The sequence below is a fragment of the Anser cygnoides genome, chromosome 2, assembly GCF_040182565.1.
Source record: "Anser cygnoides isolate HZ-2024a breed goose chromosome 2, Taihu_goose_T2T_genome, whole genome shotgun sequence".
NCBI lineage: Eukaryota > Metazoa > Chordata > Aves > Anseriformes > Anatidae > Anser > Anser cygnoides.
The window spans coordinates 29,637,886-29,646,907 of NC_089874.1; positions in this window are offsets into that span (position 1 = coordinate 29,637,886).

Sequence of the window (9,022 nt, forward strand, 5' to 3'; positions counted from 1 at the left end):
GTATGTGAATGCTACATTGGTGATCTGCTTTGACTTTTAACAGCTAACTAATGGGGTCTTAGGCTGTGGTGTTTGGGGGCTGTTGCTATTTACTATTTCCTGTAGTATTTTTCCTTCCCAGTGTTTTCCAAAGTTTCCTGTTTGGGCAAGGCCTCTGCACACTATAAATTGGGGAACAATAAACTTCAATCAGTATCTTACTATGTATAAATAAGAGGTTGAAGATCTGTGAAGAGCTGCTTCTGTCTGTGCTACCTGTCTGGGGACAGGTAGGCAAAAGTGGTGGTGGTGGTGTTTTTGTTTGGTTGATTTTGTTTTGTTTTTCTTCTTTTTTTTTTTTTTTTAGTGAAAAGTTTTATTTGATCCAAATACTTCAAACTGTATGATTTGGATTCCTCTCCTGTTTTTTTTCCATCCGGAGCAGTTAGGAGAGTACAAAGGTGAGTTCTTACCATGCAAATTTCAAACACCTCTGAAGAATGTGAAGAATATACTGAAAGATGGGAATAGGTAAGCAAATATGAATTAGGACAAGTGTAAAGACCCCCAACTTGCTAGTTTAGAACAAACACTGTAGATTTGGGGGGACATAACCACTGAAAGATCTGACATCTTAAAATAACCTAGTTTGACAGTGACAGAAATCTCTGAATTTTGTAGGTTTCCCTGGCTGGCTGTAGATGCTTCCCTTTTATTTCTCAGAATTTCATGTGTCTTTCTATATGACGGTGTAATTGATCCCATACCTGGGATGTTACTCTGCTAATATGCTCACCTGAGAGAGCTTTGGGTACACTAGCGATGAATGACACTAATTGCCTTCGAGTGTGGAAATGATGTATATCTGGCAACTTAAAGAATGTCAGACCACATGTTCAATTTTGCTGGAAGTCTCTTGATGTCAGATGAGGTAAAGATCCCTCTACATCTTTGTTTGGTTGTATTTTTTCTTTTTTTTTTCTTTCTCCAGGAATCCCTGCCTCTTAAGCCTGAGAGCTGGGATGTTTCACTCATGTTTCCTGTGTTATGGGTATCAGGTGCCACACAGTTTAATGAGCTGTCATGGGCGCTGCGGAGCTGACACTGCTCCATAATGGAGCTACTTTTTCATGAGGCAGTGAATTACTTAATACAGCAAAACTAGAACTTGATTAAGGAGCCTCAGCATCGCTGAAATGTAACATTTCACTGCCTACAGTTACGGATATCTGAAAGGTAATGATGGATATCATTCTCAAGAGGTTTTCAGGAAGAAGTAATGCTTTTAGTAGCCTTAGCCACATAGTCGAGGTGGAGAAATAAATGTATTTGCCTTTATCACACCCTTCCTCTGACTGTCATGCGACAATACTGTTGTTTTGATAGTGGTACTTGGTAACATCTAGTAAAACAATAGGTTAAAAACCTACTGAATATGTTTCTCATAGTTTATGGAGGCTTACACTCTACTGGGATATGTATTATTTCTTAAATGTTAAATCTGTCTTAATAAATACTTCTGGTTTTATGAAGGTTAGTGGCTGCTACATGGTGATCCCTTTAAGTGGTTGAATTCACTCACTCAGCTTGTGACCAAATGGTACTTGTAGTGTGTTTAAGCAAGTTGACACAATCAGTGTTGTTAAAAGTTAAGAACTATTCCCACACTGACACTGAACTTGTGAATTTTTCATCAAATATGCAAAGAAATATTAAAATTAACCTTAGAAGTCCAACATATTGTTGCAGAATTTAGATTCTAAAACTTGTACCATCTGCAACCGTTTGTTTGCTGCCACTCATGTCCCAGAGATTGGGCAGAGCTGCTATTTCCAAGCCACTTTTAACCTACTGTGTGACTTGACATACTTGACTGTCTTGTGAGAAATTTATGAGCAGGAGGGGATTGTGGCTGCCTTGACATCTCTGCCACCCTGTGTGCCAGGATCCAGCCCTTCAGTAGTGGTAAATATTCGTGGTGTTCAGGACTGAGGTGTTGCCTTGTAGACTTTGGGAGGGCCAGCATTGCTCATAGAGGCTCCAATTCTTTGGTTTCTGGGAGCAAGTTGAACTGTTGTGTGGACATATCCACTGTCTTGCTCCTGCAGATGGCCAGCATAGTTGCCTTTGGTTTGTTCTCACAGAAAATGCAAAATAGTAGGACAGAAGGAAGCTGAGATTTAAGGGAGAAAAAAAAAGGCACTAATCTTATGTTGTGTTCTGACAACTACACTGTTTGATATGCTAATAATTGAAAAATCCTATTTAAACTGAAAGCTGGGCTTCTCAAACACAGGAGGGATTCAATTTCTGTCTCAAAAGAGCAGTAGAAATGCTGAATACAGCTCAAGGTTACTCTGTAACCTTGACGAGAGCAGCCAAGCCCCAAACCAAAGCATGGGGACTGGGAAAGAATATGCAGGGTCCTTCATTTGAAAAACAGAAGGAACCTCCTGCCCCAAAGATATCCCTTTTTTTTTTAAAAAAGAACAAAAGCACACTATTGTTGCCAACTTATTAATAGACATAATTGATAGCTACTTATAGTGCAGTCTGAGGCAGCCTAGTTTCCATTCTGGCGGTGGTTAATATTTTATTTTTTATTTTTTTGGTATATGGAAAAGTAATATGCAGACATAGGCATGCACTGCTGCCTTCCCGCAATAGGTGGTGCCGTGGCCTTGCTGTATGTGCCCGTGGCTGCAGCCTGGTTAGTGAGGTGGGTGTTGTCCAGGTTATGTGAGGAGCTGAAGGGGGCTTCCTGAGGAGACGAACCTGGTTAAAAGTGCACTTCTTGCTTCCCATCCTTCTTCCACCCCCTGCCTCCTTCCACCACGAGCACTTAAATGCAACCAGATGCAAAAATTTCAGAAAGGAGTGGTGCTGCTGTTCCAGTTGAACGGTTCAGATGAAATGGAGAATTAATCTAGTAAATCCAGTATATGGCTTTCGCTCTGAATGTGTGAAATGCTCCCCTTCAGAGGTGTATTTAGGTTTATAAAACACAGGAGATCTGAATGTTTTAACTGAGCAGCAGCACGAAGATGGACTGTCAATGCTGAAAAGGTGGTTTCAGTGAATTTGAGCAACCCAGTTTATATGAATGCAGCTACATAATGCTTAAATTCACAGTCCATTTTCCCTCCTCTGTCTCCTTGAGATGGCCTGGTAGCCACAGCCTACTTTAACATTCAAGCTGAACTGTAGTATTTGTTTATTTATATTGTCCAGTAGTGCTGCCCACTGCCTTTGCTTTCTACCCATATATACCAGCAGTGAGTCAATGATGATGGTCTTTCTCAAAAGACTAGAAAACCTCCGCACAGAAGCGTGCTGCCATGTACCCTGCGGGCTTGTGCGCGCTCAGCTTGCTGCCGGCCAGCACGCCAGGCCCTTTCCAGCAGAGCTGCTCCCTGGTCCCACTGCAGTGGCTGTTCCTTGCCAGGTGCATGACTTTGTGCTTGGCCTTGTCAAACTTCGTTGGGTACTTGTGGTCCACCCTGAGCTAGGCCACTCTGAACACTCTAGGCCTTATCCATGAGCATATTAGCTGCCGCCTCCAGTTTGGTGTCATCCTCATGCTCGATGAGGGTGCGCTGTCACCTTCTCGAGGTCATTGGTACAGTTTGTTAAACAGCATGGGTCCTAGGACAGGCTCCTGCCACAAGAGTGCTGCCTGTTAACAGACATCCTCTGAGACCAATCTTCTAGCCAGTTCTTAAACTCATTTAGCTGTCTACCTAGCCACAACATAGTGTCCTCACTTGGATACACGAATATTGTGGGAGATGGTCTTGAAACCCTTGCTAAAGTGGAGATAAATGGCACTTATTGCTCTCCTTTCATCCCCGAATCCAGTCACATTGGTCACGATATTCAAAAGCCATGCTGGCTGCTCCCAGTTCACCCCTGTTCCTTCCCAGAAGTATCTTCCAGGACTTGTTCTGTGTCTTTTCCCTGTGGGGCTGACTGCCATGTAGCTTCTCCTCTGGCATGTAGATCCCCTTTTGGCTTTTCCTGAAGGTGAGTACAACATTGGCCTTTCTCCTGTTGTTTTGGACCTCTCCTTATTTCAACAGTCTTTCGAAGATGACAGAGTGGCCTTTTGAGGACATCGGCCAGATCTCCAAGTACCCTGGGTGTAGAAATGTGGAGGGTGGGCCTGTGCCATTGGAACATCTGTGAGGGTCGCATGGGGTAACAAGTGGTAGGCTCTGGGCAGAAGGAAAGCTTTTGTAGAGGCTCTCCTACCCACCAGCGAGGGGGTTCCAAACCTTTTCGAGAAGAGGCAACAGGACAGGCTGGCAGTATCTGGGACCTCTGTGTCCAGATACCATCTGTGATACTTTTTGGCCTTTCCCCATCACTAGTTGGAGGTGAGGTGTGGGACTCCAAAGTTCCCTTGGGAAGTCCGGAAGGGAGGTCTGAGCCCTCAGGCATAGGGCATGACTGTACAGATGGCTGCAAATTTTTTCATGCTTAGCATGCACTGCTGCTGGGTAACCTCTGATCTTGCGCCTGTAAGACCTGTCTGTATGGAAATGTGTTCACTCTCTAGCTTTTCGTCTAAAGTTATTCTCTTCGAGTCTTGGAAAGGGAAAGAGTCCCAGTACATCTCCAGCCTTGTAGAAGAAAAAAGAGAATATCAGTGTGGAAGTATTTGGGATAGTTAAAATTGGTTGCCAAAGTGGAAATTGCTTTTAGGCAAAAATATTGGAATTGTACAATTGACAATTTTTAAATGACTCTAGAACTAGAGAGCGTTGCAGTGCTTTAATTCGTGAGGCAAGCATTAGTTCTTATTCTGCTGAAGCTATGGCCCTCCTAAATTCAGTAGGTTTGGATTGTTCATATACCTAGAAGTGTGTAAGTTCACTGTAAACCAGTAGGAGGAAACGGTACCAACACAGCAATTAATATCACTGCTTTTATATTAATATGAACTGTGGTAGAATGGGCTAAATGTGTTTTAGACCAAGAGGTGCTTACATGAAGCACTTTTGCAGACTCCTGAACTAAAAAGCTTTGTTAAGAGAAGTTCTTGGTTAAAAACCTCAGTTGTGGACTCTGTCCCAGGGGCACTTATGCTGTTACTAAGGCCGCTCAAAGGCTTCATCACTTTGTATGTTTCCCTTAACAAGTCAGAGTAATGGTTTTAAATATGTTGTGTTCCAGATTATAGAGCACTAATATGTACTGCTTGGGACTACAAAGAGATGGAACGAATAACGGATTTCAAAGAGATGAGCAAAAAAAGTTTTGTAAATTCAGCTCTTCTAGTGACAGTGTTTTATGTGGTTCTAATCCACGATTGCTGCATACCTTTGGGAAAGATGCTGAAAACCTATTTTGCATTGTGCAAACGTGTCTATCTTGGTATCAGTTTCTGACCCTGTTCTCCACTAGAGGTCTTCATTGGTATTTTAAAATACATAAAATGAATGTTTAACTTTGAAAGGGACTTTTTGCTGCTATCTGGGGACTGAAATATAGAACTTAGTTGCTCATACTTGAGTTTTTCCATCAGATCATCCTTAGATGGTAGTGAGTTGTTAATAGTACATTGAGAAATGTCTCCCAAATACAGTCTCTGACGCATGCCTGGACAAATCTTATTTCTCAGACATGCATCCATATGTACTTTTTAGTGCACTCACTCGTGTAATAGACATGAAGTTTGTATCTGGTAATTTATTTTAAATAAGATGTATTGCTTAATGGCTCAGATCCAGTGTTAGAAACTGAAAAACTGTTTAAATCATTCCCTGGCTTCCACATTGTGACTTTCAAAGAGCAAATTGCCTTACTTATTTTACAAATGTGGATATTCTTACCCCTTTACTAGAGAGACACTTAGTAGGATATAACATCTGCAAGATATGTAATTAAACATCACTATTAATTATTAATGCAAATCAGTTTTCTCAAAGCAATTTTCCTGTGGTATAAACAGGAGTCTATTGAGATTTACATGTACCAGTGTATCTGGAGTTGCATCTTTTTTCTGCAGACAATTAAATTTGTAGTAAATGGATATCTGACCAATAAAAATAGCCTGGGGTGTCTGAGTTACTTCTTAATAGCTTGGGGAGGGGAAATTCACTGAGAGAGAGCACATGGTTAATGTGACAACAAATGCAGTGAGCAGATACTGGAGTGCTTCACACCTGTGCTCCTTCATAGCTTTTAGATGTCTGTAAAGCACTGAGGAACATCTCTGACATTGCAGAAGGTATTTGCAGTGACCATACAACAGAGAAAGTGGTCTGGGATTTTTTGATGAGGATGGTGTTTTGTTTGATTTTACTTTATTTTTCTTCTTTTAACCCCCTGAGCTATTTGATTAATAAGTAATATTAAAAGGTAATACTACTAAGGGTAATTATTAAGGGTAATTTGTATGGCCTTGAGCTGACAAAGTAATGTGCTCGTGATGGGCTTCACTGGATACATACCTGAATAAAATTTATTTACTGTGTTTTGGGAAAGTGATCTGGGCAGCCTTTGTGTATTGCTAGTATTGTGATACTGAACCATAAGAAGTGGGTAGAGTCTTAAATGCATTAATACTTCTGGATAATTATTTGATACCTATAGTCCAAGCAAGCACAATTACCTATTTTCAGCAATCTAGAGTTTCTTTCTTCCTAATTCTCCAGGAAATCTTGATTATATGATTGTAGTTTCACAGCTGCTATTGTGAGACCCTAGCAGTTATCGTCATATTTCTAGACAATGAGGCCATGGTCTGTGATGACTTGCTATAGTACAGCAGTACAAGGTTTGTCATTGGTTTTGTTTGGTGTATTGTGGTTTTTGTTATTTTCCCTCGTGATCTGATCATTTCAACTAATAACTGGAGGGGCATTACATACAAATGCACCCAAGTTCCTGGGTTTGAGTTCCTGTGGGACAGCAAGCCACAAATGATGTGATAGCCTTGCAGCAGCAGTGGTCACTCCGTTAGGATGGCTGATTGATAGCGGGAGCTGAGTGAAGCGCGGAGGTAACTGCCAGGAGACACAAGCTGGGACGGTACAGAATCTGACCCAAATCTCATCTGAAATGTCAGGAAGAGCAATTACTTTATTATGGAGCTATATGAGATGATTGGTGATTCAGCCAGTGAGTGTGGGCGTGCACACATACACACGTTTTCCCATGTGGGCTACTGATCCATTGTGTATGCAGTCTTGTCTTTAAGCCTGTGAATTCTGTGCTGCAAAAGAGTTGTTTTGGGGTCTGTCATTCGAAGGTAGAACAATAATTTTAGTTTTTCTCTGTGACTATTCATTAGTTGAAGTAAACAAATTTTGCTCTGAAGAATCAATTGAAATTTCCTGAGTATGAATCCTGATGTCATCAGGTGATTTTAGAGCTGACTGCAACTGATGGTATAGAAGGCATAGAAGATCTTTTCCTACTCATCACTGCTGGTCATGTAGTGCTTCAAATTTAACTTGATATCAATGAGTGCTTTCATTGAATAGCATGGAGTATTCCTTTAAAAAAAAAAAAAGTGTTTAAAAAAAAAAGTCAAATATTGGATCTTTGTCTCACTAGTGAAGCCTAGCTGTACTTCATGAAAGATGTGAATATGTAAGTATGTACAATATCACTGAGACATTAAATTTTTATAAAGAAACAAAACCCTCTCTCGAATGAAAAACCAACTCATCTCAGAGTTGATGTGATATGTTGCATAATACATGATTTGATGAATTCTTTTTGGAAAACAAGGTATTGGTTGTAAAGATATATCTAATATCCCGATGGAAGATACCAGGAGGAAGAACAGATGTGTTACTTCCGCTAGTAATTTACTCTGAAATGCTGAATGTATATTGGATATATTGATAAGGTGAACTAATTGAACTAATTTTTAAATATCCCATGGAAAACTACTGAGATTTGCATCTATGTAGTACTTTACAAAATGAGGCTATTCATTTAAAAGATAAATGAATACCTCTGATCCAACTTCTGAGTTAGGTGTTTTATTCTTGGGCAAGAATATTACTTATTTAACAGATTTAAATGCTCTCCTTTTCTGTTTGACAGGTGGTGATGGAAAACTGTGAGCTGTAGGAATTAAATTGTGCAAAGAATCAGAATCACTGCCAATGAACTAACTTTAAAAAAAAAAAAAGTTAAACGAGATCATGCATAACAGTACTATCAACATGTAGGTGTAAGAGGGAGGAATTGTAAAGTAGATGCAAAAATCAACTTTACTGCACTGTTTAGCAAAACAACTCGTGTAATTCTCAGCTCATCTTTCAGCTATGGACTTTTTTTCTTATTTTTTCCATGAAAAGAAGAATCATGCAATATATTTTTTTTGTTCTCTATTACAAATCCCCTGGTGTTTTCCTTTGTCAACTTAATCATTTAAATAGAAGTATAAAACAAATCATTTAAGTCATTTAGAAAAATCGAAGGTCCTGCTAATGAAATCTTAAATGTTCTGTGCATAAGAAAAGCATTCAAATGCAGCAAAAAGTGTAATTAAGATAATGTAATAGAATTTCAAGTAGCTGGATGAGAGATACACAACTCTTCCATGGTTTTTAAACCTTCCATGGGTGGTTTACCTTTGGCGTCCCTAATTCTATTAAAAGTAATATAAAATAATCAGGCTAAGAAGGTAGCTGTGTAATGTATTTTGGACAGTTCAAAGCTTAAGGCACTCCCCGCCTTGTGATTTTATCTGAAAACTACTTTTTTTTTTTAAAAAAAAATGGGCTCTTCCAAATGCATTTAAATGCTGTTTTATTGGTGTACTACAAAACTAGGCCTAAAACAATTTTCCAGAGACATATCTGGTTTTTGTCACTACAATGTCTTGATCTTTCTTTTATAAGCTTATTTATCCTTTATTTCTCCTTACACAGACATTTACAGATTCCTATCCAAATGCTTATGTCTCAGCATGAAGTTATCAGTGCTGGCTGAAATTTGGTATTAATGGAAATATTTACATTTTATTTGAAAACAGAATGAAAGTGAAAAATTTTCCAGGCTCCATAGGCAGTTTCAGTTC